We start from the raw sequence: 14271 nt of genomic DNA, 5'->3' as shown, positions 1-14271 counted from the left end.
GTTGTTAAATGTTAAAAAAATTGAGAACACCTCAAATATTCATCAATAACAGAAGGAATAAATAAAACAGTGTGTATGTATATAGCAGAATATCATACAGCAATGAAATAGAATAAACTACCTGAATTAATAGTGGTGAGTATCATAGAAGAATGAGTGACATAATGGGAAAATGTGGAATTACCCTCTATAGAATGTTCATAAATAAACAAAATGAACCAATGGTGATAGAAATCAGAATAGTCTGCACCTTTGCAGTGTGCGTAATAACTGGGATGGACCACAAGGGGGGACTTCCAGAGTGTTAGTATGTGTTAGTGCTAGTTTTACATATTAATCTGGATGTTTGTTCTATGGGCATATTTGCATTGTAAAACTTAATTGAGTTGTTATTGTATAATAAGATTTTTCATTTTTATATGTTATTATTTTTCAAAGAAAATGTTCAAATGAAACGAACTACTGTTTCTTTTACAGAATACCGGGGAAAGCAAACTTTAATGTTAATTCAATTAATGAGGATTCTGATTAAAATACACTTTTTGTAATATTACCTATTAAGTAAATGATATTTGATTAGTAATAAAGATATAATATCCAAAAGTGGCCATTCCACTGACAGAGAATAAGAAAAAAGACAAATGATTGAGAAAGAGATTCCCGAGTCAATTTATTTAGATAGATCTGTCAAGTTATATTTTATTCTAAGTGGGAAGGAATGGGGTAAACACCAAAATCAAAATGTAGCCTGTGGATATAATATGCTTCCACAGACCAAATGTACTCAGCCTTAACTTGGATTTTGACATATCTACAATTTTTCAAACTTTCATTGAGCTTATATGAGCATTCAATCTCTCCCTAACATTGTTTGGTGTAGTGGTGATTTCAAACATTGAACAATGTCATCTAGGCATCAACAAATCAGAATGGATTCCAACCATCCTCAGCTGATACAGCCCCACAGAAGCATCCTGGGTAAATATCAACCTGGCCTGATGTCCTGCTAGTATGTTTGCAAAATAAATATTTGTCATGTAATCTGAATCTAAAGATCAATAATATTACTACAGAAACCTGAGGAATTATGAATTATTTGTGCAAAATAATCATTAATCCTTGCCTATATGTGTCATATTTGAATAACATTCAAAGATTATGATCTAAGCATATGTTATCTTTAATTAACATTGCCATAACAAATGACTAAATTAAGGCTTTCTATTTATATTTAATGTCAGATGAGTTTCCCTCTGTAGATTTTTACTTTAAATGTTTCTGTTTCCCAAAAACAGTTCCAATGTCCTTCAATAGAGTGTATTCAAGTGTTGAAAAATCACAGAAAAGTAATATTTCTTGGAGGATATAAACTGGGCCTGTCAGATCATAATCTGTTCATCCAGGTAAATCAACTCACCTAATTATTGACTAATCATCACTTCAGCAATCCTTTTAGCAGTTTCTTAGGACAACTTTTTCTTCTCTTCCATCTGATTATCAGAAGCCCCCCAAAGTTCCCTTTTATTTGTCATGTGAATTCAACCAATTGGACTTGAATGAAATAGCTCACTCAAGTACTTTCCTCTTCTGTCTTTGAGTGAACTCTGCCTTGTCTTAGTGTGCAGATTGGCTCAAACACAGCACTCTTCAAAGAGGCATTCATTTTGAATTATATGCAGTACACATTCACTCTATTACCCCTTCTATTGCATCTGTCCTTCTACACTTGTTAGAGTCTAACTGCTCTCCACAAAATTTGAAATCCAGGTTGAGCATTTCTGTAGGAGTAAATCTTTTATAAAATTATGTACAAGGCTTATAACAAAATAGTACTAAAATAAAGTTAGAGCTATAAATTCTCAAATTTTATAAAATAATAAAATTAAACTCAAGTTCCTAAAAGTGTGGTACAAATGTACAGTACATGATGACTTTAAAGCACTATAAAGTGTAAAAGTAGCAATAAATATAATTCTACATTTTAGTGATTCTGACAACAATCTGATATGCTAGTTATTGTAAATATTCAGCCACGAATTGACAACAATCTGGTTTTCACCACCTTAGAATTTTGAAGAACCTTGTGAAATTCTTTACATTGCCTGAGTCTCACTAGAAAATCATTACAAGGAAGTCTGAGTTGATTTACCTTTTTTTTTCTTTTGATAAATTTCTATGAAGCAAGGATACACAATCAGAAGCATTTCCTAAACTATATACCAGAGTAGTATTGATAGAACTATAGAGTTAATAAAAGATCCTGATATCGAAATATGTCCAACTAGTCATTCTTTCTTTTTTTACATGTATTTATTAGCAGCAACTAATTTCAAAGAAGTAAGTGTGCTGTTAGGATATACCAGTTTGCAAAGAATGAACTCCTGATTTTAACTACTCTGCAAAATAATTGAAGATGAAAGTATTCAATGTAAGATAAAATAAAGGTAACTAGGAAACAACTTCTTTTTAAAAATATTTTTGAGGGCTTCCCTGGTGGCACAGTGGTTGAGAGTCCACCTGCCAATGCAGGGGACACGGGTTCATGCCCCGGTCCAGGAAGATCCCACATGCCGCGGAGCAGCTGGGCCCATGACCCATGGCCACTGGGCCTGCGTGTCCGGAGCCTGTGCTCTGCAACGGGAGAGGCCGCAACAGTCAGAGGCCCACGTACTGCAAAAAAAGAAAAAATATATATATATTTTTTTGAGTCTTTGTTGACTATATATATTCCACATTAATCAATTCATATAAATCAAATTTTTTGAGAACTTATCAAGTACTATACAGCAAATGAAGAGGTGAATACTTTTGACTTTAAGGAGATTATTGAAAAACCAAGGAAACATCTGGCCATTACCAAAGCTTTTGAAAACAACTTTAAAACAATTTGCACTATATTGCTAAAAGTAATCATACAATGGCAAGACAGTATCTTATGAGGGTATATATTATTGTCTTATTTTTCCAAAGTATAAATGCACAAAAGTGAGTTAAGAGGGTAGAATGTTTTTTTTTAAAGTTGTTAGATAGCTGGATAACTAGTCATTCATTCAAGCATTTAACTAGTATGCACTTATCACTTCCTATTAGCCTGGCATGGTGTTTGGTATGGCAGATTGACCAATTGAAGAGACAGTGCAGCTTTTCCTTTCAAGAACTTGCATTATAAAGTGAAAGACAGACATGAATTAGGTTGTACTGGGCAATAAGCCCAGGGATGGAGATTTCAGCTAATGTGGGATAACCTTTGTGGTGTGGTAAGGTCTATGTGTAAGGGGATGTCAAGTTCCTCCCAAGAAGGTCCAGCTTGCTTTCCTTTATTTTTTTTCTTTTTTTTTTCCTTTTTTCCTTTTTTTTTCTTTCACTATTCTCTACTATGTGGGATGTTCAGATGTACTCATATCTGGGAGAGTCCCCTCCACCACTATCTGTCATCATCACCTCTCTTTTCCACTCTGAAAGCCTAAGATGACTGTTTAAAGAAATGTGACAAATGCTCATTCTCTATCTCAGGTTGGGTAGCTATGGATTAACATTAATTATTGAAGAGTAATGAGATCCAAGATTCATATGTTTATTTAATGTAAAGAATAGAAAATTAGAAATTTTACCTGGCTTTGTTTCTAGATCTTAAGATTCCTTTAGACCATGAGAGAAAGTTGCTTAGTGCTTAAGCCTAGGTCAAAATGTATTACATTAAGATTTGGAGTTGACTTTCACCCATTGTAGTATGACTTACATTTGTTTAGACTCTGACTACAGTATGACTGCTGTAACTAATTTAACTAACATTTTATGCTAGTGCTAATTAACCTAATAAGTTTACAAATTCAAGATATATTGCAACCTGCTATATTCTCTTTGCCTAATGACAAAACGAAAGTGTAAATGGGATAAATAGACAGATAGATGATGGATAGATAGATAGATATCATAATTAAATCATAAGTATATTGTTCATAAGACTTAAGGCATTTTCAGAAAGATCAAGTAAGAGAAAAAAACTTACTTTTTGCTTCAATTCCTGACTTTTGAAAGTAAAACTTTTTTTAATGCCAGAACTGTGATTAGAAAATGACAAGAGTGTAGATAAAATAAGAAAATTAAGTCTCTGAGGAACAGAATGACAAAGATCTTTGATAATTAGAAACAAAACCTTTCCTAGTGGCCAGTTCAAATCCAGCTGATTTTAGCAGAGGCCAAAAGTGCTTGATCTGATGGATGTTCAATATAATTCATGAAACAAAGACAAAGGAGTAGCTCTTCCTTGGGTGATCAGCAATAACAGTTTCAAATCTACAATAGAAATTGGCAAACTCATTACCCAGCTTGAAAAATGTTGGCAAATATTAAAATAGAAAATGAGAGTGACCCATTGGATATAGCACAAATTGAGATTCTTAGGAAAGTATTAGCTATTCTGTTCTCTTTTTTTTCCTCCAAGCTAAATTTGGCCTACTAATTATGAAACTAAACTGTATTTTGAGGACCATAAGATAACAAAGAAAATGCAATCTACCTCACCTCTCCAAGTAAAAGGCCTCTATTAATTAAAATGCTTTATTCTCAACTTACTGTAAAAAATATCATTAATATTATTTCAGTCAAGATGGTGTTGAATTTCATGCTTTAAAGCCTTTCCTTGGTTCTGAACACATAGCAATGATAGATAAAATAAAACAATGAGATATTACAATAAAAAATATTGAAAAGTCATAGATTTAATAACAAATGAAGAAGAAGGAAAAACAAAAAGCAAAAACACAAAGTGGTGAGCCTGGGTGAAAATATATATCCTATTGACTCAGAATTAGCCAAGAAAATTAGGAGTTTGGCTCATATAGGTAATGAGATTAAAGGTGTTCCATTTTTTTACTTATTAGGGTTTTGATTTGGCATCCTCCTGCTTTTATATGGAGGTTAACAAAAAAGCTACTACAGAATATTAGTGTTGCATCTTATATGAGAGGAAGTAGAGAACACAGTTGTATATCAGGGGTAAGATTTGAACCAAGATTTGGTTGCTATATCTCTGATTGCCCTAATAAAATTGTCTGATATTCTGAGATGCCATTGTCTGACCTAATACTAGACAGGGCCCCAAAGGTGACAGGAAAAAAAATAAAGTCAGAAAATCTAAGATCCCATAAATAAAGAGAGAGAGAGAAATTCCAAACTCAGTGAAGAAAATTGGTCCTAAGATGGTATCCAATAAATTCAAAACCTAGGAATTTAATTTACTGTTCTCAAGATTAAAATAATTTAAAAAATCTAGAGAGTTAAGTATAAATGTGATAAGATATAGTAAAAAGTCAAATAATGTAATATTTCCATAAAATAAAATGTCAAAAAAGAATGAAATAAATAAAAGATATTTAAGTAGGAAGGATCATTGACCCAAACTCTGAATCAAAAAGGTATAGATGGGGGTGACCTTCAAGATGGCAGAGGAGTAAGACGTGGAGATCACCTTCTTCCCCACAAATACATCAAAAATACATCTACGTGTGGAACAACTCTTACGGAACACCTACTGAATGTTGGCAGAAGACCTCAGACTTCCCAAAGGGCAAGAAAATCCCCATGTACCTGGGTAGGGCAAAAGAAAAAAGAGAGACAAGAGAATAGGGACAGGACCTGCACCTCTGGGAGGGAGCTGTGAAAGAGGAAAAGTTCCCATGCACTAGGAAGCACCTTCACTGTCAGAGACAGGGGGAGGGTGGGGGGGAATGTATGTAGCCATGGAGGAGAGCACAGCAACAGGGGTTCAGAGAGCAAAGCAGAGAGATTCCCACATAGAGGATCGGTGCCCACCAGCACTCACCAGCCTGAGAGGCTTGTCTGTTCACCCACAGGGGCAGGTGGGGCCTGGGAGCTGAGGCTCCAGCTTTGGAGATCAGATCCCAGGGAGAGGACTGAGGTTGGCTCCGTGAACACAGGCTGAAAGGGCTATTGTGCCACAGCTAACCAGGAGGTAGTCCAGGAAAAAGTGAATAAGAGGCAAGACACCATTGTTTCTGGGTGCATGAGGAGAGGGGATTCCTTCCCTATCTGCCCACAGAAGGCAGAGCATCGCCTAAACAAGCTCCAGACACAGGCGCGAGCTGCGGCTATCAGCTCAGACAACAGAGACAACATGAACCGTTAATGTTGCTGCTGCAGCAACCAAGAATCCTATGTGCAAGCACAGGTCACTACTCACACTCCACCTTGGGAGCCTCTGCAGCCCGCCACTGCCAGGTTCCCGTGATCTGAGGACAACTTCCCCAGGAGAACACAAGGTGCACCTCAGACTGTTGTAAAGTCACGCTGGGCTCACACTGCATTCCGATTATAACAACCATACCCCTCTCTTTGCCCCTGCAAGAGTGAGCCAGAGCCCCCTAATCAACCACTGCTTTAACCATGTCCTGTCTGAGTGGGGTCAGAAGCCTGAGGGCAACCTACATGAAGAGGTGGCCAAAACCAAAGGTGAAGCACAGGAGCTGTGTAAACAAAGAAGAGAAAAGAAAATTTCTCAGTGCAGCCTCCAGAGCAGGAGATTAAATCCCCACAATCACCTTGAGGAACACTGCATCTGTGGAATACCTGAATAGATATACCTGAATAGACAATGAGATATACCTGAATAGACAATGAGTCAACCCAAATTTGAAGTGGTGGACTTTGGGAGCAACTGTAGACATGGGGTTTGCTGTCTGCAACTGACTTATTTCTGATTTTTATGTTTATGTTAGTATAGTTTTTAGCACTTGTTATCATTGGTGGCATTTTTTATCATTGGTAGATTTGTTTATTGGTTTGGTTGCCCTCTCTTTTTATATTATTACACTTTATTTTAATAACTTTTAAATTTGTTTTCTTTTAATTATTTTATTTTATTTATTTTAATTTTTTTCTTTCTTTTCTTCTCCCTTTTCTTCTGAGCCATGTGGCTGATGGGGTCTTTGTCCTCTGGCCTGGGATCAAGCCTGAGCCTCTGAGGTGGGAAAGCCAAGTTCAGGACATTGGACCACCAGAGACCTCCCAACCCCACATAATATCAATTGGTGAGAGCTCACCCAGAGATCTCCATCTCAAGGCTAAGACTCGGCTCCGCGCAACTGCCAGCAAGCTCCAGTGCTGGACTCCCCATGCCAAACAACTAGCAAGACAGGAATACAGCCCCATCCATTAGCAGAGAGGCTTCCTAATTCATACTAAGTTCACAGACACCACAAAACACACCACCAGACACAGCCTTGCCCACCAGAAAGACAAGATCCAGCCCAACCAAACAGAACACAGTTCCCTCCACCAGGAAGCCTACACAACCCACGGAAACAACCTTACCCACTGTGGGGAGACACCAAAAAACATGGGAACTACAAACCTGCAGCCTGTGAAAAGGAGACCCCAAACACAGTTAGTTAAGCCAAATGAGAAGACAGAGAAGTATGCAGCAGATGAAAGAGCAAGGTAAAAATCCACCAGACCAAACAAATGAAAAGGAAATAGACAGTCTACCTGAAAAATAATTCAGAGTAATGACAGTAAAGATGATCCAAAATCTTGGAAATAGAATGCAAAAATACAAAAAATGCTTAATAACGACCTAGAAGAACTAAAGAGCTAACAAACAATGATGAACAAAACAATAAATGAAATTAAAAACACTCTAGAAGGAATCAATAGCAGAATAACTGAGGCCGAAGAACGGATAAATGACCTGAAAGATAAAATAGTGGAAATAACTGCTGCAGAGCAGAATAAAGAAAAAAAGAATGAAAAGAATTGAAGACAGTCTCAGAGACTTCTGGAACAACGTTAAATATACCAACATTTGAATTGTAGGTGTCCCAAAAGCAGAGGAGAAAAAGAAATGGTCGGAGAAAATATTTGAAGAGATTATAGTTGAAAACTTCCCTAACATGGGAAAGGAAATAGTCAATCAAGTCCAGGAAGTGCAGAAAGCCCCATACAGGATAAATCCAAGGAGAAACACATCAAGACACGTATTAATCAAACTATCAAAAATTAAATACAAAGAAAAAATATTAAAAGCAGTAAGGGAAAAACAACAAATAACACACAAGTGAATCCCTATAAAGTTAACAGCTGATTTTTCAGCAGAAACTCTTCAAGCCAGAAGGGAGTGGCAGGACATATTTAAAGTGATGAAAGGGAAAAACCTACAATCAAGATTACTCTAGCCAGCAAGGATCTCATTCAGATTCAACAGAGAAATTAAAACATTTACAGACAAGCAAAAGCTAAGAGAATTCAGCACCACCAAACCAGCTTTACAACAAATGCTAAAGGGACTTCTCTAGGCAGGAAACACAAAGAAGGAAAAGACCTACAAAAACAAACCCCAAACAATTAAGAAAATGGTAATAGGAACATACATATTGATAACTACCTTAAATGTAAATGGATTAAATGCTCCAACCAAAAGACACAGACTGGCTGACTGCATACATAAACAAGACCTGTATACATGCTGTCTACAAGAGATCCACTTCAGACCTAGGGACACATACACACTGAAAGTGAGGGGATGGAAAAAGATATTCCATGCAAATGGAACTTAAAAGAAAGCTGGAGTAGGAATTCTCATATCAGATAAAATAATCTTTAAAATAAAGGCTATTGCAAGAGACAAAAAAGGACACCACATAATGATCAAGGGAGCAATCCAAGAAGAAGATATCACAATAGTAAATATCTATGTACCCAGCATAGGGACACCTCAATACATAAAGCAAATGCTAACAGCCATAAAAGGGGAAATCGACAGTAACACAATAATAGAAGGGGACTTTAACACCCCACTTTCACCAATGGACAGATCATCCAAAATGAAAATAAATAAGGAAATGCAAGCTTTAAATGACACATTAAACAAGATGGACTTAATAGATATTTATAGGACATTCCATCCAAAAACAACAGAATACACTTTCTTCTCAAGTGCTCATGGAACATTCTCCAGGATAGACCATATCTTGGCTCACAAATCAAGCCTTGGTAAATTTAAAAAAAATTGAAATCGTATCAGTATCTTTTCCAACCATAAAGCTATGAGGCTAGGTATCATTTACAGGAAGAAAAACTGTAAAAAATACAAACACATGGAGGTTAAACAATACACTACTAAGTAACTAAGGGATTATTGAAGAAATCAAAGAGGAAATCAAAACACAACTGGAAACAAATGACAATGAAAACACGATGACCCAAAACCTGTGGGATGCAGCAAAAGCTGTTGGAATGGAATATTATTCAGCCTTGAAAAGAAACGAAATGAGTTTTTTGTAGTGAGGTAAGTGTACATAGATACTGTCATACAGAGTGAATTAAGTCAGAAAGAGAAATACAAATACTGTATGCTAACACATATATATGGAATCAAAAAAAAATAAAAATGGTTCTGATGAACCTAGGGGCAGGACAGGAATAAAGATGCTGACGTAGAGAATGAACTTGAGGACACGGGGAGCGGGAAGAGTAAGCCGGGATGAAGTGAGAGAGTAGCACTGACATATATACACTAGCAAATGTAAAATAGATAACTAGTGGGAAGCAGCTGCATAGAACAGGAAGATCAGCTCAGTGCTTTGTGACCACCTAGAGGTGTGGGATAGGGAGGGTGTTAGGGAGATGCAAGAAGAGGGGGGGGATAAGGGGGTATATGTACACATATAGCTGATTCACATTGTTATACAACAGAAACTAACACACCATTTTAAAGCAATTATACTCTAATAAAGATATTAAAAAAATAGATATATATATATACAAAAAAATAACTAATTAAAAATACACACACACACACCTATATGACTGGCTAAGAACCAGCGCTACCACATAATGTATTGAATAGTTAGCTTGGCAGTAGTTGAGGAGGAAGTCTTTGGGGTTATAGTGGAGGCAGTGGCATTCCACAAGAAATTAAAGTAAGAAGTTAGTAAATAATTTACCTTTAAGTGTTCTTTTTTTTCCTCTAATATTTAATAAATCTATTAACATAATATTCATTCACTATTGAAAAGGTTTTAAGAAAGTGTAGTCAGGAAAAAGCAATCTAACACAGTAATTTTAGATATAAAAAATATAAATGTTTGGCATAATAGTAAAATCTGTGCATCCCCAAATTACTATGACAAATACCATTTAAAAGAAAACACACTGTTGGGCTCCTTGGTCTCTTTGATAAGATGAAAATTTAATAAAGATTTCAAAACACCAGAAGTGTGTGTCTTATATGAAAGATTTGTTTCTATTATACATTCCAATTGAAAAACAAATGGAGAAAAGAAAGGCATTTTGAAACCAATGAGGTGGATATATTTATAAATGATACACAGTGAAGATCCCAAATGAGCAAAAGATAAAATATGAAAAGAGAAAGATAGAAAGGGAAATGGAAAGTGTAGGGAATAATGAAAACATTCTGTCTCCAAACATTGTTTAGTGTAGTAACAATTAGTTTAGCAATAAAATATTTTGTAAATGTGCTAGTTTGCACTTAGGAATAGGGAAACATATCATTTAAGATTAATTTTTTTTTCTTGTCATTTAACAGAAAGAAAATAGTGTCCCTTTTAACTAGGAGCTCATTCATTTCAGTGATGGCTTTAATGACAGTTAATCATGACAATGGCAGTGGCTCATTTAACCACTCATGATTAGTTCAGGCTTGTTTTTGTGTATATTTAAAGCAAAAGACAGCTTTTTTCCAGAGACTTCAATTCTTTCTGCTCTATTTCCTCTCCTAAGTTAAAACTTAACATTTAGCTCACACACGTATTCCTCTTACATATCTACATATCAAAGGATGTAGCTATGTAAGGTATTAAGTACATATTTCTGAGTCAAAAAGACACGGTTATTAGTGAATTCTAATATTTTACAAAATAATCTACTTCTACCAACTTATTCCCAGATGCTTCTAACCTCCAACCATATACAGACAGAGAAGAGAGAGTGAGAGGGAGGGATACAGAGAGAAAGAGAAGAGGGAGGGAGAAGTTTGTGTGATATGAAAAATATTGTCTCTAATTAGATATATGATATATGGTGATTGCCTTTCTTAACATGTTTTTTAACATTTAAAAAAATAACAGTGTATCATCAATTAGTCAGTTTAAATAGAAAGCTATAAAACTCTAGAATGATCACAATATTAAAAAGGCAAACAAACAAACCAATAACCAGTGGTAGGAACCTAATGATTCATTAAAGCAATTTCCATATGTACTAATGGAGGAAATATTGACTTTTTAAAATTTGACTTTATTTATGATTTCTGTAGAAGGATTTTTGAACTGCAAATTATTTGCATAGTTATTTTCCCAAATTTTGTCCTCATGAAAGTCATCAGAAACCTGATATATCCTATAATTAATAAAATTAACCTTAAATGTTTTAGTTATTATTACTTGAAATATGAAGGAAGAACCTAATCTCATTCTTCTATTCAGGGAGACCTATTCTGGAAATATTTTATTTCTGTGGACTTAATTCTTGCTAAGGGAAAAAATTAACTTCTGTATTTAATTTTTATTCTACAAGTTCCTTTCTCTCCCCACCTCCACTCCCAGTGAGAAACTTATATGAACAAGGTTTGGCTTAGGGAAGTCATCTTCTAACTAAAGTGAGAGTGACTGGATGTAGAGTAACCAAAAGTTTCATTTTACCTTTATAATAAGTATTAGAAATGTACCACATGAAGATGTAATGTTTGGTAAGTGAAAATATAAATATGCAAGTTATGTGTACCCAGACAGGAATGGCTAATTGATAAAGGCATTTCTTGATATTTGTCATATTTTCTGAGATCATTCTTTTCAAAATGACTTCTCTGTTTTCATACTCATTCTATCTTTAAAACCTCTGGGAGTGCTAGAAGTATAGAATAACTAGAGTGGCCTTCTTGTATATTTTACATGTGTTGAAAGAATTTTAAGATCTTTGAGAGAAAAATGTGGTTGAACACTCGGATGTCACTTTTAGTTCTTATATACATGTGTAAACAGATCCCTAGAAACTTTCTCTTTATTTTCATTCTCTTCACTGCCAGTTATTCAGCAAATATTTTACTTTGGTTTTCAACCATGTAATTAGCTATCTAAGTAACACACACCTGGAAAACAAAGTACTCTCCTCATTAAATAAATTATTAGACAGAGTGTTTCTGCATTGTGAGCTCCAAAGGATAAAATGTAATACATTGTCATTACATAAATTTCCTCATGATTTTGACAGTAATAACAATACTCAACATATTAACTGGAGGCAATCAAAAGATAATTTCTAGATACACTAAAAACACTTAAAATGTTTTCTCTTATTTCATAATTTCCAATGCATTTAAAATTTTTGTATCAACTCACAAACTATAATTTAAAACTATTATATTTATATTCTGTATTTCTTATTTTGTTATAAATACTATGTTTTTGATGTCTGTGACATTGTGCTCTGATGGCAAATATTCTTTAATATCTGCTATATATATATATATATAAGACAGATATTACATCTATAGTTAGGAAGCTTAAAACAAGGGTAGCAAAAAAGCATGAAAATATGTAATAAGCATTCACATATACAATCAGTTCAAGAGTGAATAAAAACGTAGAAAAAGAATGGGTATTGAATTGACCATATCTAGCAATAACGTGGACAATCAGAAACAACTGCTATTCACCAGGTAACAGAAAGAAAAGTTGTCTAATTTGACACTGAGTATCAAAGCTGTTTCATAAACATTGAGAGTGAAGATACAACTCAGACATGAAGAGGAAAGAGTTAGAACAAGCAACGAGATTTAGAACACAAAACGGTAAGCTTGAAGATATAGGTCATGTTTGAGTGGGGCTGAGAGGCTGCATACAACTTTGTGCACCATAGTTAGATGCTGGTTTTTGATCCAGAGGGCATTGGGAGAGCACTGAAAAGCGTGAGTAAAGGAACACATGGTTAGACCTGCCAGAATTGAAAGGGGTTTAGATATAGAAGAGAGAACACTGTGGGTTGGTCCTGCTTGAATTGATCAGGAGGAGGAGTCAGGATTTAGCAGCAGAAATAAAATGGGTGAATTAGAGCAAAAATGAGAATACAAAGAAAAAATAAGGTTAAGAGAAATTCTGAATAACATATCCTAGGAGGTAGAGAAAATGAAGGGATATCAGAATTTAAGACACATTCTTTTCAATACATGCATTTGTGTTACCACCTGTATGAGCTGTCCAAGGCAGGATGCTATAGGGCAGAAGCACATAAGATTTTCCATGTCATGCCTAATTTTGATCCCAATTTTTTTTCTGTTATTTCTTTCTTCATCCAGCAAATTAATTTCTTTCAATCAGAGTTTCCTTATCTGTTAAATGTGAGTGGTTATAATAGTTGACACTACATATCTCAATGTGTTTTATAAGATACAACTGCATTCAATTTAATATATTTTTGCCAATTTAAAAATGATACTACAAATGTTAACAATGGTTACAAAAGACTTTAAATTATTCTAGATTAGACAAAGTCAGGAGTTTGCTTGTACACATATCTATGTGAGTTTTGATTAATTTACACACATTGTATAGTTTTATATAGTTAATAAAATTGCCACTACTCCATTGAGGCATGGCCATGGAGACTGCTATAAGGAACAAAAATCACAAATCCAAATTCAACCCATAAGAGGTACCATGATTAAAAACTATAGGACCAAATTTAGAGTGGTTTATGAGCTTATTATTAATTTGTGTTTATTTTCTTTTAAAAATTCCTTAAAGAAAACCTCAGCACACGGAGGAGGTCTCTGGGTAAAGAGAAAGTGAGAGTTTAGAGCCCTTTGTATTTCTGGGTCTGCAGCCCCACATCACTGGGGACAGCATCCTTAGAACGCTCTTTCAATACCATGGAGAGAAACTGCTTCATGGCATTAGAAGAACATCTCAGCAATATTTAGAATTATATTAATCTGAAGGCTATATATTCTTTTCCATTGATCCCCTCTTTGTCACATAGATACATTCTATCTCTATGGATGCCATTCATCCATCCATGAATATTTATTGAACCTTATAAATGTTCCCAGTGCAGTATAAATGAACTCTTGCAGATTTATTTCCCACTGTCTTGTCTTATCAGACATCTGAGTCTTCTCTGAGGAAAAAACTTGTCCTGAAATCTTTATGATCAGACCTTATGACCTCCTCTGGCTCATGTTCCAATGACATACTTCTGGACTCCACAACTGTTGTTATCTTAATATTTTCCTAA

The sequence above is a fragment of the Delphinus delphis genome, chromosome 5, assembly GCF_949987515.2.
Source record: "Delphinus delphis chromosome 5, mDelDel1.2, whole genome shotgun sequence".
NCBI lineage: Eukaryota > Metazoa > Chordata > Mammalia > Artiodactyla > Delphinidae > Delphinus > Delphinus delphis.
This window is presented reverse-complemented; position numbering follows the sequence as displayed.